Below are 25,947 nucleotides of genomic sequence, written 5' to 3'. Positions count from 1 at the left end.
CTTCACAATCATGAAAAAGACCTTATCGACAAGGTATGTTGCACTCCGAAGACTATTCAAAACCTCAGGTTCTGATACCAAGTTCGTTATAACTCAAGCCTAAGCCATAGACGTGAAACGGTGAATAAGGAACCCGAAGGTACCTCATCCAAGCCTCTTAGCATTCATTTAGCCTATTGTAGGTAATGATAATTTAATGACAAGAGGAAACAAATGGAAATAAGCATTATGGGAAATCATCATAGAAAATATCAATAGTCAAGATTTGTCTTATATTTGTCCAACAATACCTCTAGTCTTAAACTTGGTGGGGCCTAAGTTATGTCCCTATCTCACCCTCAAATAAAGTAATAATAAAGTACCATAGTAGATGTCTAATGTTCTTCAACATTGCATAAACTAGAAATGAAAAGGAATATTTCACCCGAAACATGGGATCTCACCCAAAACAACCTTCAAGAAGTTGGACTTAGCAAGTTGGAGGAGAACCGGTCCCTACATGGAGATATCATGTAGGCAAAAGAGTATGCCTGAAGATTCCTGGAGAATGGAGATGGAGTACAATGATTTTATTGTACAAGAACATGCGTAATATACAAAATTGCAACAACTTAGAGGTGTCAAACTATTAAGCTATACTACGAAGGTTGGGGAGAGACTGGTGGAGATAAAGGTAAGGAGAAATGTAGTTACTTTTTAGAGTAGTTTGGATTCATGCCAGGGCACTTGAGTAATCTATTTAGCCTATGTAGAGACTATTGGAGAAATATAAGGAAAGAATGGTAGAATAAAACACGGTGTTCATGATTTGTAAAAGGCTTACGACAAAGTGGCAAAAGAGGTTATAGTGCAGAAGCTTTGAGGCTAAAGGTGTACATGTGGAATACTCTAGGGTGATTAAGGATTTGTATCAGGATTCAAGACTTGGGTAAGGATTATGGAAGGAGACACAAAGAACTTTCCAATTTGATGGGGTTGCATCATGTATAAAACGTTAGACCTTTTTTATTTTCTTTAGTGATGGATGCATTGACGCAAAAAATTAAAGGGGAGATGCTATGAAAAATGTTATTTATAGATTACATAGTTTTGACAAATGAGAATTGCAATGAAGTTATTTTTAAGTTGGAGGTTTGAAGATAGATCCTTGAGTCTAAAGGGTTCAAATTGAGCATAACCAAGATGGAAAATTTTGAGTGTAAGTTCAATTATGTAAAACATGAGCTTGACATGGAAGTGTGGCATGATACACTTGTCATCAAAAATAAAGGAAGTTTTAAGTATGTTGGATCTATCATCAAAGGAAATGGGGAGATTAAACAGGATGTTGCCTATCATAATTATGGGGAATAGATTAAATAAAGGATCACAAATGTAGCCTTGTGTTTTCTACTATAAGGTTGTTATACCAACTATGTTTTATAGGGTGAAGTGTTGTCTAGTTAAGAATTCTCGTATTCAAAAGATAAAAGTTGCGTAAATAAGGATATTATGATGGATGTGTGCGCCTACTAAGAGATATAAGACTAGAAATAAGGATATTTGAGGAAAGGTGGGAGTAGCTTCGATTGGGGATAATGTGTGGGAAGGGAGGTTGATATTGTTTGAGCTCGTGAAAAGAAGATGCACGGATGCCCCAATATAAAGGTGTGAGAGTTTAATTATAGAAGTTTAATGAGAGGTAGAGGAAACTCAAAGAAATATTGGATAGAGGTGATTAGATGGGAACTTATACTTTTTAAACTTACCAAGTATATGATATTAGATAAGAGGGTATGCAGGTCAAATATTTGGGAAGAAGGTTACTATGTAGTAGTGTGTTGTCCTGCGATCCGTTCATATTAGTAGTCACAACATTGCTCTATAGTTTCTTCACCTGATTTTTGTTACTTTGTGTTGTTGCTTATATCTCAAATGTCATATTATTTTATTGCAGGTTTTGTTCTCTTACCATATGTGATTTTTTGTCATTACATGTTTTTTGTACTTTCGTTACATCTTTTTCTTTACGGCTTTGTATTATTTTTCCTTGAGATGACGTTCAAATGAAAACAACTTTTCTACCTCTAATATAGAGGTAAAATTTGTGTATACTCTATGATGTGTTTGCATTGGAACCTCTTATTGGAGTCATATTCATGAATAATTGTTATGTTTTAATGCTAACTGAGCATATTTTAGACCCTAGTTCTCTTTTGTGCAAACATTTTTTCAAAAAACTAAACATTGAAGGATTTAAAGCTTAAATTCATTAAAACCCACCAAAATAACACATCTCGCTAGCCAAATGCTGACAAGACTTGAAGGAAATAATTTATAGCACCAGTGTTTAATCGACATTGGTGTCATTTAAAATACATGAAAATTGAACTCATGCATCTCAAAAGTAAGTCTCTGAATAAATGATAAAATACTATTTAAAAACAGACTATGAAAGGTTTAACTGACTCAACTCTATATATGTCTGTGAAGACTCTAAAACTCATAAGGTGTCTGGATAGGCCCACAGCTAACACAAACAACTAATGAATACAGACTGAATGAAACTAAAAGCAGTTCATCAAAAATCAAAGTGATCTCACCAAAGGCAGAATGGATGTGATTTTCAATGATGCGCCTGTTGAGGATCTCTAACACCTATATTTTCATCACAAAGTAATGCAGCATCGAATGGCATCAGTAAATAGAACATACGGTTTGTGTATTAGGAAAAAGGAAACATACTCAATGAATACTAAACTTGAATGAATACTAAAGTAATTGAACTCAAGTAAAGCATGAAAATATGTGAATAAGTCAAGGCTTTACAAAATTTAGGTAAGTGAACACAACTCAATATAAAAATAATGTTTACTCTTTAGGGAGTTCTAACCGACAACTATTACTATGAGCATGGTGATGATACAACGAATTGCTCTTGTTGCTAGAGTCATCCAATACCTTGTCAAAGTAAGGAACAGAAGCTCAACCCATAGATCAATATAAAAATCTGTATTAAGGACTTAAGCGAGGATTCATATGAACCAATTGTACACTCTTATCCTACACTAGCTACATAGTTTATGAGGTTTGAGTTATACAAATTCTTAGCTAAATCGGTGCTCAATACTACTCTAAAAAATATTCAATAATGCTCACATACTCAGATGAGTAAAAATACTCAAAATGACATATCGTTTAGTCTAATTGGACTTTACCTAGGTTAACTCAAATTTTCTCAAACCTACCACATTTTCTTTAACATAGGTATGCTCCTCAATATTAGTAAATGCATAAAAATATAACTTTTATATCTCAGGTCAATATCAAGATAAAATACATGCATAGTTCTCTAACTCATTTAGACTTGATAAGAACAATGCATAAACTCAGTAATATAAAGTTTTATAACTCAAGCTGTTTAATATGCTCAAAACTACTTCCTCAATCAAGACATAAAAATATCTCATTCTTCAACTCAATAATATGTGTAAAATCAATTATAAATACTCAAATAGGGCTCATATGAAGGTAAGTATGAACCACAATTCAAGAAATCAAATATACAAGAATAACCGCAAGGGATTAATTATATAGAGAACTCAATAAGAAATAATCATAACTTACTCGAAATCCCAGTATGACGGTGTTAAACTCAAAATTGAACTCATACTAACATAATGGAGATGTAGTTCACAAGGACGAACATAGTCCAACCATTTGAATAGCCTTACATACTTTGAAGAATGATGTTCTTTGTAAAAATTGAAGAACTTGATTAAAATGCTTGAACCCTAGCTTTGTCTCCTAATCAATCCTTGCTCTAGAACTTTTAAGTGTTAATTAGGAGAAAAGGCATATAGAGTACTAATAAGAGACCTAAATTAGTACCAAAATATTATGATTTTAATTGTGAAAGGATGGGAAAAGACTGAACTATCCTTCATTGAAAAGTGACTAGCATTGTCTATGGGTTGTTCTATGGACCATAGGACCTTCAACGGATAGCAAAAAATCCCTCTTGCAAATAGGGGGTCCAAAAATGGATTTACTAGAATTTGTCGGTTGGGTTTACAATTCCCTTTTATGGGCCATAAAGGTTGATCATTGAACCATGATAAGGATTCTGAGTATTTGGGTCTATGGGACCTTCTACGGTCCGTAGACCCTTTGACTGGTCGTAAAAGTGGTTTGTCTGACTGAATGCATTTTCCACTAGCTATTGGAAATTGCAACATGGGTCCACACGGTTCACCTACGGGTCATAGACCTTTAGACATATCATACAATAGCTTATGAAAATGGGTCTTAAGATTGGGAATTGGAACCTCTTCTACGGATACTTCCTACGATCATCAGAAACTTCTGTATAGGCTATAGACATTATTCGTAGATGTAACTCAGCAACTTGAAAAGTTTACTAAGTCTTTATGGGGTCGAGTACCCCGTACGACTCATAGAACCTTTTATGAGCATTATGTGGCATTCGTGGTCCACATGATAGTGACTTTTTCTTACTTTCTCTAGGCTCATCGGGATTAATCTATATTAGAACACTTCGGGGTGTTACAATATCTTCCCATTTGGATCATTCTTCCTCGAATGATGACCAGGATATGTATTTACACAAGTCCCAAATGCACTGGAAGAATTAAAAAAATACTCAAACACTTGTAAAGAAACTAAATGAGAGAGTAATAAGAGTGTCACCATCATCATCAACACTACGAGGAGCGAATACATAAGGGGAGTTGCATTTCTTATCTTTTTCCAATCCCCATGTAGCTACTTCAACAAACTACTTTCTCCACAAATCTTTGACTGAAGCAACCTTTTTGGTCCTTAACTTGTGAACTTGATGATCAAGAGATTGAACTAAAATGTCCTCCTAAGTGAAGCAGTCTTACACAACAATGTTTTATGTAGGAAAAATCAGCGAAGGTACTCTCGAGCACTTCATAAGCATGGAAAGTTGGATCACATGATAAACGATTTCTGACTAGGATTGCAGCTCTAACAAGATACATTACCAACTCTCTTAATAATCTAGTAGAGACCATTATATTGGAGACTAAGATTCCCTTTCATCCCATATCTCATAACTTCCTTCATGGGTGAACCTTTCCAATACTCCCAATGATTTACCTTAAATTTTAAGTCTTTTCTCCTAACATCAGTGTATGACTTCTGGAGACTTTGTGTGATTTTCAACCTTTATTGAATGATCTTCACCTTCTCCATAGCCTGATGAACCAAGGATTGCCCTATTAATTCAGTTTCACCATCTTTTAACCAACCAATTGGTGAGCTACGCCTCCTCGCATAAAGAGACTCATAAGGAGCCATCTGAATACTTGAGTGGAAACTGTTATTATATGCAAATTCTATAAAAGAAAGTCATCATCCTAATTAACTTTAAATTCAATAACACAAGCTCTAAACATGTCTTCAAGAGTCTGAATTGTAATCTTTGCTTGATAATTTTTTTGAGGATGAAATATGGTACTAGGATTTACTTTCGAGCCTAAATATTTTTGAAATGACATTAAAAACTTTGAGGGGAAGTGAGTACCCCAGTCTTAGATTATAGAAAAAGGGACTCCATGAAGTCTGATTATCTCATAAATGTACAATTTGGCATAGTTCTCAACTAAATCTACAACCTTAACTGGCAAGACATGGGTTGACTTTCTCATGTGGTCCACAATCACCCAAATTGAATCATGTTATCAACGAGATCATGATAAGCCTACAATAAAATCCATGTTCATCATTTCCCATTCCACTCTCATAGCTCTAAACTTTGAGCTACTACACAAGGCCTTCGATGTTAAATATTCACTTTTTGACAATTCGGACATTTAGAAACAAATTTTGCAACATCTCTCTTCATGTCATTCCACTAATAAACTTCTCTCAGGTCATGGAACATCTTTGTAAAACCAAGATGAATCGAATATCTGAAGTATGGTCTTCTTCCATGATCTTGTATTGGATACCATCAAAATTCAGAACACATAGTCTACTTTGATACCTCAACACATAATCTCCCCTTTAGAAAAAGTCATCACTTTCAGCTTGTGAACGTCTTTCATTAACTGAAGTGGAATAGGGTCTTGTTCTTGATTTTATTTCACTTTTTCCACTAGTGAGGATTCATCCACATTTTGAACATATACACTTTCTTCATCTGATCCCACAAGGAGAACTCCCAAATATGCAAGTCTATGCACTTCCTTATGCAACTCCTTCCTTTGTTCATCAACATGAGTAGTACTCCCCATGGATAACTTCTAAAAGTATCATTAATAACATTAGCTATACTTGGGTGGTATAGAACTCACAACCTAGGTTAATTTTGGACATATCACTATAAATAACAAAGTTGTCTGTTCCCACAATTTGGGACAATACTAGAGAAGTATCCAATCTAGTTTTCAACTATGGAAAATTTTCTCACATGCATCAAACCATTGGAACTTAGTCTTCTTTTAAGTCAACATAGTTAATGGGGATGATATGAATGTCAATCCTTTACAAACCTTCTTTAGTAATAAGACAAACATAAGAAACTTCTAATCTCAGTCGGGGATGTATGTCTGGGTCAATCTTTTAAGACCTCAATCTTTTGCTAATCCACTCGGATATCTTTCCACGTCCTGACCTGAGGCCTACTCATAACATAGCAATCAAAAAACCAAAGGGATCCAACCAAGACTCTTGACATATCGTAAGCATACATAAGGTAATGCAAAAGTGGAACATAGCATAAGAACGAGTCTAAACATGAATCATAAAGAGAGATTGTAAAGATGACTACATATACTCTGTATCACTTTGTCTAACAAATGCCTCTACAAAAAAGGAGGGTGGGGGATAAGACATATCCCTAGCTAATACTCAAACATGAATGAATTAAAACTATATGAAAAAAGGAAGCAACAATAATAGCCCTCAATAGATGAGGACTCACCACAAACTCCATCAAATGGAAGCTCAACTAGCCATATGTAGGATTGTGATCCTCAATCCCTATATTATGAGACAATGTAGGCAAAAATATGTTTTAGTACATTTTATTGTACTAAGTATGTAGGCGTGATACGCAATATAAATCATAGGATGCAATGATCAAATAACATACATGATAAAATGGGATTAATAGAGTCATAAGAAAACCATAATGATCAAAGCATTTAAGAGCCATAGTTGAAATTGTAAAAGGACATAAAAGTGAATACATGTGGGATAGAACCACAAATGACGAATAGACCATGCAATCTATAATATGGAATCTTGATGTCTCCCAATACAACGGAAGAAAGAGGGAATCTCCTTGCTAAGGTAAACTTTACCCCGCTAGGTGTAGCATATTCATTCGCTATACGTGGATACACTAGCTAGGCTAAAAAAGGCAATCCTACGGTGGCACCTAGTTATGAAATAAGAGAGTTTATATAAGAACCATTTACGTTGAGTCCTCTCCTCAAGTAAATATTTTGTGCTAAGTCAAATCCCACGGAATACATACATAGTGATAATACTTTATATCATAACTTGTTGATAGACTTCATGATTCATAGATTAGCTAATTCTCATGTCATATTTGTAATGTGATTATAATAATTTCAAGATCACAATATCATACTTGCAGAATTCATATCATTAGGTTCCTTGGTCACCAACATAGGCCCTAAGATGCCTTTTCCATAGCTTGCATGAAATTCATAATTTGATCATAATTGTAATATGCGAGCATGAACCATACTTTAAATTAGGGTAAAGCTTGCATACTTAGATAATTATATTGAAAACCTTGAAAATTAGATTAAAAACATGCATGATCATACTATTCTTATCAACCCATACACAATTCATTAAAATAACATCAATTAGATAGTAATTTAATCAAATACCATAGAATTCATCATACGCAAGAAAATCCAATTCATAGTCATTAAAATACGAGCTTCTGGATTAAAGATTCATAGAAATAATATAAGAAGAACCTTGAGATGGTTGGAAGGGCCCATGGATGAATCCACACATACCTTAATTGAAATTAAACTAGATTTTGGGAAAGAAGACTTGATATTGAAGAAACCCTAACTAAAGCTTGATGAAAATGATGAACTCTTGAGGAACCTTGGGAGAGAAGTCTAAAATTTGCTTGGGAGTTAATGAGGGAAAAACTAAACTTGGGAGTATTTAGGATAATTAAAATCATGAACCTAGTCCTAAAAATGTCTACTTACATTAATAGAATATAGGGAAAAGAATAAACTACCCCTCATTTAAACTTGGCCAGAAAACCCTATGAGGGCACTCTACAAATCATAGAGGCAGTGACAATTCATAAGAACGACTCATTTTACAGGCCCTGGAAAACCCTAATTTTGGCCTTCTCTAAACTTCCTCTATGAGCCGTGTGTATGACTCATTGTCGCTACGACTCATAATCTCCATTTGTCTTGGAGGTCCTTAGAACCTTCATTTTCGATCCTCTGATTCTTACAAGTAAGTATTATGACTTCTCATTTGGTCTAAGACCGATCCTGTAGAGTCGTAGGACCTCTCTTGCACCTTAGTACTGAAAAAGCTCAAGGCTTTCCTCTACAACTCTTCCTGACGAGTAGTAGAAGTTTATAGGAGTCGTAGGAAGACTCATCAAATCTGAAGTTAGTCCTTGTTTTGTGGAAATTTTCTTAGGTTCCAACTCTCTAACTTCTAGGTCTTACAATATCTACCCCTTGGGAACATTAATCCTGAGATGAGATCAACTTTGCATTGAAAAGACATGGAACAAGGATTAGAAACCCAACATGAATGCAATGACATATAGAAAAACATAAATCATGGGATTTCCAAACTTAGCATAAATCATTCTTTGAAAACCAACTTCATGAACATGCATGCATATGAAAGATGTATGTAACTGAAACATAGGAGTTTAATTGATTTGATCATGAATAACTTAGTTTCTTAGGCTTGAAATGAAACAAAGTGATATGGATAACTCTTTATCATGTATGCTTCTGCTTCCCACATAGCACTCTCTACTTGTTGATTTCTCCACAACACTTTGATAGACGCAACATCTTTGTTCCTTAAACTATTCACTTGTCGGTCTAAGATTTCCACTAGATCCTCATCATAAATCAAATTCTCTTCAATGTTCAGAAGTTCCAATGGCACAATAGAGTTTTGATCACCCACAAATTTTCTTAACATCGACAAATAAAATACTGGATGAACCATAGCCAACTCAAATGGAAAATCTAACTCATATGCCACTTTTCCAAGACGCTTCAATATTTTATAAAGTCCTACATATTTAGGACTCAATTTCCCTTTCTTACCAAAACGCATAACACGCTTCATAGGTAAACCTTCAAATACACCCAATAATCCACATCAAATTTAAGCTCTCTTCTTCTAGTGTCCAAATATGACCTTTGATGAGTTTAAGCTATCTTCAATCTTTCTCTTATGAGTCTTACTTTGTCCATTGGATCGACTACAAAATCGGGAGGACCAATCAATGCAATCTCACCCACTTCAAACCATATCACTAGAGATCTACATCTCCTTCCATATAAGGCTTCAAAAGGAGTAATTTGGATGCTAGAGTGATAACTATTATTGTAGGCAAACTCAACAATGGCAAATTATCATCCCAACTTCCTTTAAAATCAATAACACGCGCTGTTAACATATTCTCCAAAGTTTGGATCATTCTTTTTTCTTGTCCATCAGCTTGAGGATGGAAGGTCGTACTTAACTTATCTTTCATACCAAGACATTCTTGAAACCACTTCAAAAAATAGAAAGTGAATCAAGTACCTCAATTTGATATATTAGAAAAAGGAATAGCATGAAGTTTCACAAAGTCAAGAATGTACAACTTAGAATTCTTCGGCGCCATAAGAAGCCTTAATCGGTAGAAAATGTGCCGACTTAGTCATTCAGTCAACAACATCCCAAATAGAATCATGTTTCCTTCTAGTATGAGGCAAACTAGTCACAACATCCATATTGACATCTTCCCACTTCCAAGTATGAATTTCAATGTCTTGAGCTAAACCTCCTAGGTTTTTATGCTTAATTTTCACTTGTTGACAATTAAGACACTTAGCCACTAATTCCGCTATGTCCTTTTTCATGTCATTCCACCAATACACTTCTCTTAAATCAGGATACATCTTGGTGGATCCAGGATGCATTATATGATGAGAACTATGGACCTCATTCAATATCAATTCCCTTAGATCATCCACATTAGGCACCAGCAAACAACCTTTGTAACATAGTACCCCATCTCCTCCCTGGGAAAAAGCCTCAATGGATTTTTCGACAACAAACTTCTTTAATTCAACTAAAATTGGATCATGATCCTATTTGGGAATTACTTCTGCCACAGGAGATGATTCCAAGCCATTATGTATAAGAACCCCCCCCCCCCCCCATTATTGGAATCAACCAAACACACACCTAAATTTTCCATGTTTTGAACATCCTTTAACTGCTTTTAACCTTCCTCAACATGTACAACACTATCCATGGACAACTGAGTAAGAGAATTGGCTATAATATCTTTCTTATACGGATGGTACAACACACTCATATCATAATCCATTAGGTTCAAGCGACCTCATTTGCCTAAGGTTCAAGTCCCATTGGCTAATCACATATTTAAAGCTTTTTAGTCGGTGAACATATCCACATGCACCCCATAAAAATAATGACGTGAAATTTTCAAAGCAAACACAACCTCCGCAAGTTCAAGATCATGGATTGGGTAGTTTCATTCATGCACTTTAAGTTCCCATGAGGCATAAGCAATAACCTTAGCATGTTGCATCAAAACATAACCCAAACCAACACGTGAGGCATTAAAATAAAAAAGAATCCTTCATAACCTTCAGGGTAATGTCAAAATGGCAGCAAAGGTAAGACAATCCTTCAATATTTAGAAACTCTTCTTACATTTGTCTGCCCATTAAAATTTCACTTTTATTTTTGGTCAATTAGTCAAAGGTGAATCAATAGAGGAAAACCCTTCAACAAACCCCCTATAGTATCCGGCCAAGGCCAAAAAACTTCAAATATATGAAGGAGATAATGGTCTAGGCCAATTCTTCACACCTCCATTTTCTTTGGATCGACCTTAATCCCATCACTGAAACTACATGGCAAAGAAATGCAACTTCCTTAGCCAAATTCTGCACTTACTAAACCTAGCACAAAGTTGCTTAGCTCTCAATATTTCAACATAATTCTCAAGTGACCAATATGATCCTCCTCTTAACGAGAGTAAATCAAATGTAATTAATAAAAAACACTACAAACATGCTCAAGTAGGGGTTAAAAATATGATTTATCAAATCCATGCAGATATCGAAATCATAAGTCAACCTAAATGACATAACTAAAAATTCAAAATTATCATACCTTGTTCGAAAAGCCATTTTAGGAATATCACACTCCCTTACCCTTAGTTGATGATAACTGAAACGAAGCTCAATCTATGAGAAATAACTTGCCCTTTGCAATAGGTCAAATAAATCATCTATCCTCGGAATTTGATACTTGTTTTTTGCAGTGACCCTATTTAATTGTTGGACATCTATATACATTTGTAGTGACCCATACTTCTTCCTTACAAACCATATGGGAGCATCCCATGGTGATATACTTAGCCTTATAAAATCCTTATCCAACAAGACCTTCAATTTGTTCATTCAACTCTATGTGTTCCATCAGAGATATAGGATAAGGAGGAATAGAAATAGGTTGAGTATCGAGATGGAGATCTATGAAAAAATAAATTTACCTTATAAGAGGAATATCAGGCAAGTCATCGGGAAATACATCAGGAAACTCATTAACTATAGAGATCGACTCAAGAGTAGGACTTTCGGAATCAACATCCCTAACTCGCATTATATGATAAATGCACCCTTTGGAAATCATTTTCCGTGCCTTCAGACGTGATATGAATAGACTCTTAACCACTAAAAAATTACCCTTCCATTCAAGAGTAGGCTTATTAGAAAACTAGAACTTGACCCTATGGGTCCTACAATCAATGGATGAATAAAAAGCATGTAACCAATCCATACCAAGAATAATGTCAAAATTTGTCATGTCAAGTTTAACAAGGTCACAAGGAATAAAATTATGCAAAACCAAAACGAGATAATTTCTATACACTCTCTTTGTAACACCGAATCACCAATAGGTGTATAACCAAAAAAGGCTCTAACAAATTTTTGGGGCGCACATCAAATTTCATATCAAGGTAAGGACTAATAAAAGATAATTTGACACCCGGATCAAGAAACGCATAAACATAAAATTTAAAGATCGGTAACATACCCGTAACAATATCGGGAGTCTCATCCATATTTTGTCGAGCATGAACAACATTGAATCGGTTATTGCGTTGACTACCTTTTGGTTGAGTCTGGGAACCTCATAACACTTGCTCTCCATGGGCAACATGTCCTTGAGGAAGACCTTCTCTACCTACATTAGCAATACTTTGACATTCATATTGTTTGTGTCCCATCTTGACACATCCAGAGAAAGCACCCATTCCTAACAAATATTTCATCCATGATCTTTCCCTCAATTAGTACACTTAAGAAAAAGAGTACCACTAGATTTTACACCTCCACCTTGAACCTTAGGGTATGATACCCTACCCTTGTCAAACCTTTGGCCTGAAGCTTGATAAGAACGTTGGCCTTGTTGAAAATGTCCATTACCACCAACAATCTTAGCATTTGAGAACCCACCTCCAAACTGAGCCCTCTTGCAGTCTCTCATCCTTCTCTCCTTAAGTTTCTCTCCATTAATATTTTTTGCAAATGTCATAATCTGAGATTTTTCCATTTCTTTAACAAGCATGGAGGTTCAACATTTCTTTGCAACCAAGTCAGATACCCAGATAATAATTGTCTCATTCGGGAATGTGGATTGGCAACCAAAGAAAGAGCATACTTGGATATCTTGGAGAAATTGAGGGCATAATCCCTCATACCAATGTTTCCTTGTTTGATATTTATGAACTCCAATACCTTTTCCTTCCTTATCTTAAGTGGGAAGAATGGATCAAGAAAACTAAGTTTCAAGAGTTCCCAACTAATTGGACTCTCATCAGCCCTTTTGGTCTTCCATTGGTTGTACGATTAGGCAACGCCCTTGAGAGGGCAGGCCGTCAACTCTGCTTTTTCCTCAAAAGTCACCCACATTATATCCACTATTTTATACACCTCACTAATTAAATCATGGGGCTATTCATCAACCTTTAAACCATGGAATTTGGGAGGGTTTATCCTTGTAAAATCCCTCTGTAAGACCCCATAAGATGAAAAGTCTGCGTAAAGAAAAATCTCAAGTAATGTCTACTGACCCAAAGACTATGAGTTGGTATTCGGCTCGTAGGAACTTGTACAGGTTATAGAAATGAGTCATATACATAATTTCATAATTGCAAATTCGCCAAGGCAAGAGGAAACTTCACGAGCCAATTGACGACTCATAGAACAAATGATGACTCGTAAAAATGAGTCATCATGGCAAAGACTGATAATCTGAAGGTTTCACCCTCAGAATCCATTCTGTGACTCAACAAGATGAGTTGTAGAGGATATGAAGACTCATCAAAATGTGTATCAAAAAACTTTAGAGGCTCAGTAAATAGGTAATTTCTCAGACTTGCGGGACAAGAGACCTTTTGATTCATAGACTCCAAGATGAGTCACAAAGCTGAGTCGTAACAAAAGTTTAGACACTTGTTTTTTAGGACCTTCTGAGGTCCTGTAGGAGGAGTCATTCCTACAACTCATCACTGCTTCTATGATTCATACATTAAGTCATATTGTTGCCTGTTTCATAATTTAATTAGGGGTAGTTTGGTATTTTTCTTATACCATAATAATGTATGAGGACATTTTTAAGGACTAGATTCATTATGAATTTTATCCTAAATACTCCTAAACTCTTTTATTCCCTCATTATTTCCCCAAAACAAATTCTAAACTTATCTCCCAAGGTTCTTCTAGAGTTAATCAAGATTTGGTTAGGGTTTGTTTAAGATCAAGTCTGATTTCTCAAAATTCAAGTCTAATTTCAATCAAGGTATATGTGGATTGATTAAGAATCTCTTCCACTCAGGAAGTCCAAGGTTTATTTCAACAATCTCATGAAATCTCATTACTTTTAAACTTCAAATTTTATGAATTGTGTTAGGCTGATTCAATTTTGTTTTTAATCACTACTATGATCATTGTAATTATATTTTATGTAAATTAAATGATTTTAAGTTAAATAATAAATGTCCATGCATGAAGCTATTTTCTATGATGAATTATATGAATTATTATGGAGTTCAATGTTTTCAAGGTATTCTTATCATTTTCAATCAAATTTTTTATGCATATGAGTTTCACTCTAAATTCATGTATGAATTATGATAATGAATTATAAGTATGTTTAATATATGAATTTCATGCAAGTTTGAAGAAAGGTGACTTAGAGCCCTATGTGGTGACCTAGGTCCTGAAGATATAAATTATGCACATATGGTTTGTAATGATGAAAGTCCAATTCTCACATCACAACTATGTTACGAAATGAGCTATTCTATGAATTATGAAATTTATGAACAAGTTATGATATATACTAAGTATGTTTTCTATGTTACCTATTCCAATGGGATTTGACTTAGCACCGAGTGTATTTGAGTTGGGGGTCTTACCACAAGCCTTAGTAGCATCCTCATGTCTCTTAAACTACATGCCACCATAGGTTGTCTTATGTCTTATCTAGTGGATCCACATATAGAATATGTGCATGACCAGCCTAACGGGGTAGTGTCTACCTTGGAAAGTAGATTCTCCTTTTCTTCATTTTATGGGGAGACAACGGGATTCGATGTTATAGCTCGCATGCTCTTATTGTTGGTTATGGTTGCTATCCCACATATATATATGATTAATATGTAATTTTATGATGTTCAACTATGTCCCTTAAATACTTTGTTCATTATGGTTGTCCTCATAGTTCTACTTAACCTCTTTATCATGTATATTCTTGCTTATTGCATCTTATGATTTATATTGCATGTACTGCCCATATACTTAGTACATTCAAATGTACTAACACATTGTTGCCTACATTCTCACATAATATAGGGATTGAGATCGAGGATCATATCCATCCGTGTAGCTTGTTGAGCTTTCTTATCGATGGAGTTGTTTTGATACCTCATTAATCAAGGACTAGTTATGATATGTTGTTTTCTTACTTCCAAATTTTTTTATTTATTTCATATTGAGGGTGTGCTAGGGATATGTCTTAGCCCTCTCCCATGTTCCTGAGTAGATGCATTAGTTGAACAAGTGTTTGAGTCTATATTATCGAGTTACATTCTTCTTTATGAATTATGGTTTAGATTCTTTAATGTTGATGCCACATTTACTTTACCTTATATATGCTTTATGACATGTCAAAAGGCTTGGTCAGAGCCCTTCCGATTTCAATCACCATGTTATGAATTTTCCCTATGCCGGGTCATGAGAAAATTGGTATCAAAGAATAAGGTTTAAGATTTACTAAGGTATATAACATGTTGTATCAAGTAGAATCTTATTCATAGTTGTAAAGTGTGCCCCATTTATGAATACGGGGCTATAAGGTGTTTTAGGAATTTTAATTTCTTTCATGATCTATGTCGTACGATAGAGTGTGTTCTAACACTTCCTTTCCCTAACCGTTCTGCTGTGTGATTTTCAAAAAATGCCTTCCAAAAGACCAATGTTGCCACGGGGGAACAATGGTAATCAAGTCCAAGATCCTATGGCTCCTCAAGGTAATGTCTATTCGCACAATCAAGTGACATATGCAAAGTTCCGGACTTCTTTTACCATCCTAGACAAAGTAGTGGCCAACCAAGAGGTTGCGGCTCCTCATAATGTTCCTACTCCTGCCTCAAAAGTGAGGGATTTTGCACAAATAAACTCTGAGTTCCATGACTCAAAAGTTGATGAGGACCCAAAGAATTTATTTATGAGGTCTATAAAATAGTGAGTATCATGGGGTGACTTCGAAGGAGAAAGAGGAGTTCACAGCCTACCAACTGAACGGTGTTCTCAAGTTTGGTACACTCAATAGAAGTTGGAGAGGGTAGATGAAGGTCCTATTGAATGGAAAGGTTGTAAATGTGCTTTTCTTGATTACTTTTTCCCTTTAGAGTTAAGGGAAGCTAAAGTGTTGCTATTCATTAATCTTTGACAAGGCAATATGGGAATGAGGGACTATGCCTTCAAGTTTACTAAGGAACTTATTATCGATCTAAGTTCCCAAATGAGTCAATTCATATTAGGGGTGTACAATTTGGTTTCTAAGGAATTTCATACCGCTACGCTTGTTAAAGTGATAGACATATCTCATCTTATGACTTTTGCCAAACAAATAGAAGGAGATAATCTTAAGTAGATGAGGATGAAAGATTCTATGAGGGACTTGAATGAAAGGTGGGTTCTCCAATGCTAGGACCGGTGGTAGTATTAGTGGCCATTTTCATTAAAGCCAAAATTCAGGAAAGAAGTTTGCTAAAGATAGGGTGCCATAGACTAAAGTTCAAGTAGAAGGAAATATGAATGCTAATATCCCTTCTTTTCCTAGATATGCAAAGTGTGGAATGAATCATGGAGGGAAATGCTTGATAGGAATGGGTGGTTGTTATGGATGTGGAAATATAGACCATAAGTAATTCGAGTGCCATCATATTACCAACAAAGATGGATAAGGTCATCCATAAGGAGTCCAAGTGAAACAAGGAGCCCAAGCTCAATTTAAAGGCAACACAACAACCTATTATATGTTCTTCATGCTAAGCAAGATGTGGATTAGACTCCCGGTGTGGTCACGGGTATGTTACAGGTTTTTAACTTTGATGTTTATGCATTGTTTGATCCAGGTGCCAACTTGTCTTTTGTTGCTCCTTAAGTGTTAATAGAACCTTTTTTGGTTTATACTCCTATTAGTTATTCAGTATTAGCCAAGAGAGTTTATAGGAATTGCCCCATGTCGATCTTGTAATAAGTTATTCCATATGATTTTGTTGAACTTAACATGACCGATATGGACATCATCCTTGGTATAGATTGGTTACATGTCTCTTATGCATTTATATGTTGTAGGACCCGTGTGTTAAGTTTCAATTTCCTAATGAGCCTACTCTTGAATAGAAGGGTAATGATTAGGTGGTTAAGGGTTGATTCATCTCATGTCTTAAGGCCCAGAAAATGATTTCCAAAGGGTGAATTAATCATATTGTGCGAGTTAGGGATGTTGATTCCGAAACTCCTACTCTTGAGTCAGTCCCTATAGTTAACAAATTTCTCAATGTGTTACCGATGACTTGCCATATATTCCTCCCAAAAGGAAAATTTTCTTTGGCATAGATCTCCTTTACAACACTCAACCTATTTCTAATCCTCCTTACCAAATAGCTGCGATGAAACTTAAGGATTTGAAAGAGCAATTGACGGATTTGTTGGATAAGGTTTTTATAAGGAAAAGTATTTCACCATGGGTTGCTCCCATGTTGTTTATTAGAAAGAAAAATGGGTCACTCAAAATGTGTATAAATTACTGAAACTTGAACAAGGTCACCGTAAAGAACAAGTATCCAATTCCAAGGATAGATGACTTGTTTGACCAACTACAAGGAGCAAGTTACTTCTCTAAGATTGATCTCCATTTCGGTTATCATCAATTAAGAGTGAGGGAGTGTGATATTCCTAAGACGGCATTTTGAATAAGGTATGGTCATTTTGAATTTGTAGTAATGTCATTTTGTTTGACTAATGCCCCCGCTATCTTCATGGATTTGATGAATCATATTTTCAAGCCATATTTGGACATATTTTTGGTGGCGTTTATTGATGACATTTTGATTTACTCTTAGAGTAAGGAGGATCATATGGGTCACTTGTGAATTGTGTGGTAAACATTGAGAGATAACCAACTATTTACAAAGTTTAGTAAGTGTAAATGTTTGCTAAAGAAAGTTGCATTTCTTGGCCATATGGTGTCCGGTGATGGGATTAAACTGGATCCAAGGAAAATGGAGGCGGTAAAGAATTGGCCTAGACAATATCTCCTTGAGATATTAGAACACTTTAGGCTTAGAAAGATACTATAGAAGGTTTGTTGAAGGGTTTTCATGTATTTCTAAAAGTTTTGTACGCTAACCCAAAAGAAGGTTAAATTTCAATGGTTAGATGAATGTGAGAAAAATTTTCAAATATTGAATGATTGTCTTACGCCGGCTCCTATTTATTGTTATGCCTTTAAATTTGGTTTTTGTTATGTATTGCAACATGGTAAGTTTATAGCCTATGCTTCGAGGATACTTAAAGTGCATGAAAGAAAATATCCAACCCAGGATCTTGAACTTGTAGCGGTTGTGTTTGCCTTGAAAATTTAGCGTTAGTGTATGTTGAGGTGTTCACTAATCACAAAAGCTTATAATATGTGTTTAGACAAAGGGAATTGAACCTTAGGCATAGGAGATGTCTTTAACTTCTAAAGGATTATGACATGAGTGTATTGTACCATCCGAGTAAGGTAAATATTGTAGCTGATGCTCTTAGTTGGTTGTCCATGTATAGTGTTGCATATGTTGATGAAAGTAAGAGGGATATGGTTAAAGATGTCCATATATTAGCATGTTTAGGAGTGCATCTAATTGACTCCAATGATGAAGGGGTACTTGAGCATAATGGCTCAAAATCATCTCCTGTGGCATATGTTAAGGCAAAATAAGACAATGGTCCGGTGTTGGTTGACTTGAAGAAGTCGGTTGTTGAAAAATCCATTGAGGCTTTCTCCCAAGGGGAAATAGGGTACTACATTACCAAGGTTGTTTATCTGTTCCTGATGTTAATGGGTTAAGAGAGTTAATATTGAAATAGGTTCATAGTTCTCGGTATTCAATTTATTCAGGATCGACCAAGATGTATCATGATTTGAGGAGGTGTATTGGTGGAATGGCATAAAGAAGAACTTAGAAGAGTTTATGTCTAAGTGTCCTAATTGTCAACAAGTTAAAGTTGAGCATCAAAGAATGGAAGGTTTATCCCAAGAAATAGAGATTCCTACCTGGAAGTGGGATGATGTGAATATGGACTTTGTAATAGGTTTGTCTTGTACTAGAAGTCAATATGATTCAATTTGGGTGATTATGGACCGAATGAATAAATCGGTATACTTTTTGTCGTTATGACTTTGTATGGTGCCAAATATTATGCTAAGTTGTACATTCATGAAGTTGTGAAACTTCATGGTATTTCTTTATCTATTATAATAGATAGAGGTACTCAATTCACTTCACACTTTTAAAAGTCATTCCAAAAAGGTCTTAGTACAAAGGTTAATTTAAGTACCACTTTTCATCCTCTAATAGATGGACAAGCCAAAAGAACGATGCAAACTTTAGAGGATATGTTGAGGGAATCTAATAGATTTTAAAGGGAGTTGGGATGAGCATTTGCCATTGATTGTGTTTTCCTACAATAATAGCTATCACACTAGCATGAAAATGGCTTAATTTGAAACTTTATATGGAAAATGATGTAGATCCCTAGTGGGATTATTTGAAGTGGGTAAGATTACATTGATCGGTCTTGATTTGGTAATTGATGCAATGGAGAAAGTAAGGCTTATAAGAGAAATTTGATGACGGCTCAAAGTCATCAAAAGTCCTATTCGGACATTACAAGAAGAGAGCTTAAATTTGATATAAATGATTGGATGTACTTGAATATAATGGCTCAAAATTGTCTCTTGTGGCAGATGTTAAGGTTAAACAAGACAACGATCTAGTGTTAGTTGACTTGAAGAAGTCAGTTGCTGAAAAAACCATTAAGGCTCTATCCAAGAAGAGATAGGGTACTACATTACCAAGGTCGTTTATGTGTTCCTGATGTTGATGGGTTAAGAAAGTTAATATTGAATGAGGCCTATAGTTCTTAGTATTCAATTCATTAGGGATCGACAAAGATATATCGTGATTTGAGGAGGTTTATTGGTGGAATGGCATGAAGAGCGACTTAGCAGAGTTTGTGTCTAAGTGTCCTAATTGTAAACAAGTTAAAGTTGAGCATCAAAGATAGAGAGGTTTAGCCCAAGAAATAAAGATTCCTACCTAGGAGTGGGAAGATATGAATATAGACTTTGTAATGGGTTTGTCTTGTACTACAACTCAATATAATTCTATTTGGGTTATTGTGGACCGTATGACTAAATCGACAAACTTTTAGTCGGTTCAGACATAGTATAGTGCCAAAGATTATGCTAAGTTGTACATTCATGAACTTATGAAACTTCATGGTATTTCTTTGTCTATTATAATATATAAAGGTACTCAATTCACTTCAAACTTTTGAAAGTCATTTCTAAAAGGTCTTGGTACAAAGGTTAAGTTAAGTAGTACTTTTCATCCTCAAATAGAAGGACAAGTTGAAAAAATGATTAAAACTTTAGAGGATATATTGAGTGCATGTGATTGATTTTAAAGGGAGTTGGGATGAGCATTTTCCATTGATCGTTTTTGTCTACATTAATACTTATCACTCTAGCATGCAAATGGCTCCATTCGAAACTTTATATGGAATAAGATGTAGATCCCCGGTGGGAATGTTTTAAGTGGGTGAGATTGAATTGATTGGTCTTGATTTAGTAGTTGATGTAATGGAGAAAGTAAAGCTTATAAGAGAGAGATTAAAGATGGCTCAAAGTCGTCAAAAGTCCTATTCGGACATTACAAGAAGAGAGCTTGAATTTGATATCAATGATTCGGTGTATTTAAAGGTTTCACCTATGAAGTGTGTAATGTGTTTTGGAGATATGTAGGACCCTATATAATAGTGAAACGTGTTGGTAAAGTGGCATATGAGTTAGAATTGGGATTGGAGTTAGGTATAGTTCATTCGGTATTTCATTTGTCTAGGTTGAGGAAATTTGTAGCTGATCCAAACTCTATTGTTGCTATTGGAAATTGTGAATGTTGAGGAAAATTTGACTTATGAAGAGGTTCTGGTGGAAATCTCAAACCGGCAAGTGAAAATACTAACGAATAAAGATGTTGTGTCCATTACATTATTGTGGAGAAATAAAGAAGTAGAGTGTGTTGCATGGGAAGCGGAATCAGATATAATGAATTGCTATTCGTAATTCTTTACTTCAACTAAAGCCTAAGGTACTAAGTTGGTCGTGATCGAATTGATTAAACTCCTATATTTCTGCCATGACCCAACCCTGTGGGCCTGACTAGTGTCCTAATTAGGCACTCGTATACACACCTATTATTTATAATCAATCGTCTACTAAACATGATATGAGATTTATATTGGCAGCACTTCATCTCAAGAGTGTCACTTATATACATAGCCAAATCACATGTCTCCTGATGATCATAATTTTAAAAGATAGGATAATATAATAAGTAAGACTACAAGGCTGTCACAACATCTAGGAATGTCCCACTATATATATATATATATATATATATATATAAACGCGAGCCGACGAGGCTGCCACTCCGAATGGAAATATCCCAAAATATAAGTCGTACTAGTACAACCGGACAACATCGCATATGACAGGATACGAACCCGACGTACCCCTAAATATACAAATATATACATTATAAGAATTGGTACCAAAAGCCCAGGCTCCGAGACAATGGAGCACTTCAAAACAATTGAGTGGAATCCTAAGCTTGCGGATCCCCAAAATGAGTATCTGTATCTGCGGGCATGAAATACAGCCCCCCCTCCTCCGAAGAGAAGGGGTCAGTATGATATATTTATTGAGTATATAAGCATAAAATACAGTAAGAAAAATCATAGCTAAAGTAGAGGTTTCAGGAATTAAATATGATTCTCAAGAAGTCACTGTACATGTGCCTTATGAAATAAAGTCATGCATGCTTATATCATATATCATATCCGTCCCTTTGTGGACTCGGTGAATCTATTATGTACATATATATCATATTCAACCCATCATGGGCTCGACGCCATTATCATATCATTATGTACTCATATCATATCATCACACATATATATATATACCGTACCCGGCCCTCAAGTGAGGGACTCAGTGATCAATGTAGTAAAGTTGTGCATGAATACATACCCAGCCCAGGAGTCAGTAAAAGATGTAATAGCAGTATGCACAAATAGAGTAGTGAGTAACCATATGCATTTAAATCATCATTTGAGACTTAATGGAATAATCAAAATGAACCATTATTTAAAAATCAAGACGGTAGTCATTTCAAGTAACCTTAGCTTGCTATTATAAAGTATGCCAAATATGAATCACACCATAGTATGAATTGTACTAGAATATGAATTATAACCACTAGGATGGATGGAATCATACATATAAGTCAAGATATACCGATATAAATTCTGGAAATTAAGAACATTATCCATCCTAGTATATCTAAGAATAAGAGCTTCTTGGGAATTTATGCGTTAGTCGTCCTTTCATTTCTTATAGATCATGCCAAAAGAAAGAAAGGTTAGCTTTACATACCTTTAGTTTATACTTGAACTCAGTACGTATATGCTGCTCAATATTTTTGCAATCTATATTAAAACGTTAAGCAATATGATTAAGCTATGGAAAGGCATAAAATGTACTTTAGCGTTAGTAGGTTATTTGTAAAAAGTTTGGACAGTACCTCCCCTATTCCGCTCACTTTTCCCACTTCCAAATCAACAATACAATCACCAAGAAACATCAACAATCACACATTCAAATTTCATGTCAAGATAAGCCAAGACGATATTTAAAAATACTCCAAACAACCCACATAACATTTGACTTCCATTGATTATCAACATGACGACTATGATGCTATTAAATTACTTATAATAGGTTGAATCCATCATACCTTATTGAAATGATTTATACTAGCCTAACAATGCATAACCATAAGTACACTTAATCTTTTAATTTAAGACAAGCAGCCCCTAAATCAATTACAACTCCAACTTGACATGTCGAATGGTTTCATTTTTGTTGGTAATAAGCCATAATAACAACCAACACATTAATCAATATTAATCCACCATTTTTAGTTTAGAATAGCCCCAATACGGCTGAAAAGGAGATTTAATATTAATACATATAATCTCTTCACTTTTAACACATAATACATGCCAATAATAGCACCAACGACAATCAACCCAATTGAATTCAAGAAACTCCAAATCTGTCCATTTTAAGACCAACACTAATCATGAGGTTTTCTTGCTTCTATTTCCATTCAATACAAGTTAATCTCTTCATTATAAAATTATTGGTAAGTTAAGGATGCCAACATTCATAACATTCAACAATAATTTCAAATCCACACGAAACTACAACATCTTTATGTTATCTTTAATGATCCATTGTCTTAACATTTTATCAAAATAATCCTAAAACAGCCCAACCAACATATAATGCAACATACAACCTTAATTACCGTTAATCTTCCAAGATCGGCAAGAACAACAACAACCTATCAAAAAAACCCTAACTAATAACATAAAGATATTCAAAAACCTTATGAACACCTATAACATGCCAAGCAAACCACCTACAATTCTTACACCTTATTTCATACTACTTTTCATTCAATTTTTGTGACCTACACAGAAGCCACACACGACCACAACATCATTCATTCATATACAAGAAAACCATGTTAATGTTACACCAAATTCTACAACACCCCACAAACAATTACAACTTCAACATCATCTTTAACCACTAATTACCTTCATAGAATCTATAATATTAACAATCAAAAGACTAAGAAAAATTAATTCACCATTTTTCTACACCAAGTAGTCCCCAATGTCTCCCACCATGCCTCAATATCAGCAACCATGATTACATACATTCATCACTCATTTATCAACTCACACAAGTTTAAATCACCTTCAAGATGATGAAAATGAGGAAAAAGAGATAAAATCTTTCCTTAGGTTATAGTGGCACAACTTGCTTGAAACTTGAGGGCTTGGTTCATCAATTTTCTTATTGCCCTAAAGACTCCCTCCTTGCTGCCATAATCTTGAAGAATCACCACCCTTAACCCCTTAATTTCTCCCTCAAACTTAGCCTTGGCCGAGAGCCCTTCTCTATACCTCTCTCACTTCTCTCTCTAAATTATTTTGGTCAAGAAGAGAATGAAATGAATTTTTCAGCAATGCCCTTTAAGACTTAGTCTTTAATTGCTTCCTATAGGTAGACCCCTAGGCTCCCACGTGACCCTCCCACTAAATATTTATCCATCTTATGTACTCCTCACTTCCTAAAGTATGGAAGGCTTGAGAGGTCCTAGCTCAATTACTGTAAGAGTGCTTTCATTAAGAAGTAAATAAGGGTCGTGAATTACGCTTGGCATTTATGAGTAGATTTATCCTCAAGCTCGTATCATTCACTAATTAACTTGAAAACATGCCAAAAGAAGAGAAAGAATAGGATTTACATACATTACCTTTTATCATATAAAAAAAAACCTTAAAAAGGAAATAGCTTGACTATTACAGGAGTTTCACCATCATGAAGTGGATAAGAATTATGAACTGTACTCGGAGCTTTACGAATGGAATAACTCCCAATTTCACATACATAACACTTACATATAAGACATGCCAAAAGAGAAGAAAGGGTAGCTTCACATATCTTTTACGGACTTCTATTAATCGCATTCATGTCGTCATCCTCCAAACCTATTTAACATCGAAGAAATACGAATATCAACCACCTTAGACTTTTCCAGCATTATATTACCTACGCGTATTCACAGCATTCATTTCCTCGCTCGCCTTCTCGACTAGTTCCTTAACTAGTTAAGGCGTTAACGGAAATCGGACAACATCTCCCCTATAATGTGCCCTATCCAAATTTCCAATTACACTCCTCATACATACAGCCAACCAACAACAACAACCTTCATCATATGTTTAAGCAATTCATATCAACAATATACAACATAAACTACAAACAACTCTCTCGAAATTACACAACCAAAATAGGGTTTCTAGTTTCCAATTTGCAAAACCTTTAACCGTACGAAGAGGGGATCGTGTGGATGACACCAGAGGCTACCCCACCTATTTTAGGACATATTTAGACCCTGAAACCCACATCACACAACCAGCATAAGCCACCACACACACAACTCCTCATTTCGACTATAATTTAACTACGATGACTTCAATTTTGATTGTTTCTTTCGCTGAGCATCTACACGACTTTTTTATACTTACAGCAATATAAAAGTTACATAATACACTTCATAATAACCCCATAAAGTCCAAATTTAAAGGATAAAACTTACCCTACCCGAAATTGGCCAAAACTAGCCAAAATTGCGCCTCGGAAACCTTTTTAGCGTGCTGGAAGTTACGTGGACTGTTTGGTGTCCATTTTGGCTGCACCAACCATGATTTTATACTTATAATACCTCCATATCATCATGGTATATGCTGAATAATTAATTTACTGAACGAAATTGGGACTTACCTATTTGTTTCTCCAAGCAGTCCTCTTTTTCTCTCTAGACTTAGGGTTCTTTTTTATTGTTGCTGCTGAAGTTTTTTGGATAGAAATGACCTTAATAGTCATGTAACATGTATATATATGGGCTTCCTTGTAGGTGAAATGTGTCATCCCCTTAGGGTGACACGTGTCTAGCCGTGATTGGACCACCGCATCTATGAAGCCTATTAGGGGCTGCCATGTGGCAGTGGGGTCCACCCCCAAGCTGCTGCATCACTTACTTGACCCTAAGTAGGTCCATCACCTTCTTTCTTGAGGTGATGCCACGTGTCTCTCCTCCATTGGCTGCCATGTGTCATCCTCTCCTCTTCCTCATGGGTTCAT

The sequence above is a fragment of the Solanum dulcamara genome, chromosome 12 (assembly GCF_947179165.1).
Source record: "Solanum dulcamara chromosome 12, daSolDulc1.2, whole genome shotgun sequence".
In the NCBI taxonomy this organism is placed as follows: Eukaryota; Viridiplantae; Streptophyta; class Magnoliopsida; order Solanales; family Solanaceae; genus Solanum; species Solanum dulcamara.
Note: the sequence above shows the minus strand (reverse complement) of the source record.